We start from the raw sequence: 2,987 nt of genomic DNA on the forward strand, positions 1-2,987 counted from the left end.
CCAGTTGAGGGGTGCAAGTCCATGCTTTCCACAAGATCTGATACCATAGGTGGGATTGGGGGGGTCACTGCTAGCTTCCTACATAGCCTTTTCTAATAACTGGTGGCGGTGGTCATGGGGGGATAGGGGCACCTCCTGTATAGCCTGGCAAGTGTGGAAATCTAGACTGTCTACCTTCCTTGGTGAGGGTTGGGTTTTTTCTGTAGTGTTTGGTGGGAGTAGAATAGTAGTTGACTAATACCTTCTTCCTTTGCCAGTCTTCCCCTTTCCTATTCCTTTCACTAGAAAATGCAGGCTTGGTGGGGCTTGTCTGTGCTTGTTGGGAATTCTGAGAATTTTGGGGTTGCTGACTCTTTCAACTTTAAATCTGTAGTATGCAAAGCAAAAAGAGAATGCCAAGAACTCCACTGCATTATTCTTTGGATCCTGAGGTCCCTAATCCATGGCTTCTTTTCCCCAACTTTCAGAGTCTTCTCATGCTTGTTTTGTACATAATGTCCACAGTTTTTAGCTGTGCTTAGCAAGAGGATTAGGGAACATATGTCAGTGTCTTACTTTGTGTACATCAACTTTATAATGCCTTCTGACATCTTCAAAGTAGGATCCCTCTCATTAATCCTCTATATACATTTCTTAAATACTATTAGCCTTTCCCCCCATGTTATCTCAAATATCATTTTATCATGTTTCAAAAGAAAAACAAAAATTGGAATTTTAATTGGAATTGAATTAAATATAGTTATTATATATTTTATATTAATTATGGGAGAAACCATGTTTTTATCACATTAAGTCTTACATCCAAAAATATAGTTTCACTTATTCCTATAATACTTTATGTCCTTTATAATCTAATAGTTTTTGTATTATAGATGTAATGCTTTTTATTTTCAGATTTTTCCTAAGAAACTTATTTCATCTAGTTGCTACTTTGAATTGATTACTTTTCCTCCATATATGCCTAGTATAAAAATACACTATTGACTGTGTACCAGGCCTATACTTAGTCACCTGATCAACTACCCTTATTAATTTCATTCATTTTTTGCTCAAGTTTTCTGGATTTTCCAGGCATACAATCATATTATCAGCAGACACAATTTTTATCCTTTTCTTCTAATATTAAAATGATTTTATAAATTATGAAAAATAATTTTACCCTTTTCTCCTAATTTTCAAAGCGATGTATATTGCTTCATTTATCTAGTGACCAAACAGAAACAACAACAAAAAAAGTGCCTATCAGTATAGGAATGGTTGAATAAATGTTGGCTTGTTCACAAAATTGAATGCTCACTGACTGTGGAAATAACTTAACTTGGAGAGATTTCAACTCTGAAGGGTGAAGTGAGAAAAGCAGAATACAGTAATGTGATCCTATTTTCTAATACAACAGAAAAACTGTCTGTATGCAGTGGAATATATAATCTATATATACATGATTTAATAGAGGGAAAGCTATGAAAAGATATCTACTGGTTTATATTGACTGTGGTAGATGAGAGGAAAAGGAGAAATAAGCAAAAACAAACAAAAAGATTGCATTCAGATGTTATTCACCATAGAAACAGCACATACGACATGATCCCATTCACGATAAATTACACAGAGCTGCATAAAGAGACACGTGAAGAGGTGGCCAAAGCACTGTTAGTGATACTTATGTTTTCAGGTGGGATTTCAAAAGATTTCATTTTCATTTTTACCTCTTATGAATTATTCAAAATGTTTATGACAAGAATATATTATATGATCATAAAAACACAGGATAATTTTTTTCCATAATGGAAATAGGCAAAAAAAAAAAAAAAGGGCAAAATATAATAGGGTAATTCCAGTGCAAGTATCAGCTTGGGGCTTTTGCAAATCTGTGCTATGTTGGTTAAATGTCTTTGATGGGAAACACCAACAACTGGAAGACTAATGAGAAAAACCAGAGAATTAATTAGAATATTCTGAGTTAAAGGGGGGAAAGCTTTACATTAGTCGTTTGGAAGGATAAGGGCGTATGCAGCTCCCAAAGTCTAGGAAGTGGGAATTAATGAACAATGTCCCAGTACCTCAAGATGAATCATCTCTGAGAGTTTTCTTTCTTGGGGTCACTTGTGGGCAAGATTCAAAGTCTTAAGAGGGAATGTCCAACTCTCCAAGTTGGGATCACAGGCTTAACACTTGGTCAGAGGACGCTGGACTTTGTTGGTTCAATCCTGCCAAGATTAAATGCAACAGGGGAGGGGGATTATTTCCTAAAAGAGATTGGGGTGCATTAAGCAAAAGAAATGGGTAGACAGTTTGGAAAGTTTAAAACAAACAAACACCAAATGTCCATGCACAGGCTTCTGGAAGCTGAGAGTCCTCGAGAGCCGGACCCTCTGAGGGGCCACCCACTGCTAAGGCTGTGTCCATTGGACTTTCCCTTCCTTCCCACGGGCACTAGGGGCTCAGCCTGCTTTCCTCTCTGCCATGTCTATTCACAGGACTCCTTTTCCTTCAGGGCTCACAGACACTGCCGTGACTTTTCCTTCACACCAGTCTTATCTGTTGGAATTCAGGTGCACTTCTTTAAGTGGACACATGAGACAGTTATAATCAACGCAGAATAAACAGCTGAAGATGCATTATAAACTGTCTCCGTAGAAGGGATAAATGACCCGAGGAAAGTCAGATTAAAAGAAGTTACCGCTATGAAGAATTAAACTTTCTTGGACCACTATGGTACCTCAGGGAAAACAGGAATATGACTGGTGGGAAAAAATAGCCCTTATTCCACTCTGGCAGGGGGCACGTTGTCTATTGAGATGAGGACCACCCAATCAAGAAAAGTCAAGGTGACTTTAAGAGAAGAACATTTTCTTCCTGACAGCAAGTTGCCCACCAGTAGGGATACTGGTTAGCATCTGTAGGGGGCACTCTGCCTTGAGGTACCTTTCTGTGTGTGGTCCCTGAATACCAGTGCTCAGCGGCTTAAAGCAACCATCATTGACTCT

Source organism: Zalophus californianus, chromosome 15 (genome assembly GCF_009762305.2).
Source record: "Zalophus californianus isolate mZalCal1 chromosome 15, mZalCal1.pri.v2, whole genome shotgun sequence".
In the NCBI taxonomy this organism is placed as follows: Eukaryota; Metazoa; Chordata; class Mammalia; order Carnivora; family Otariidae; genus Zalophus; species Zalophus californianus.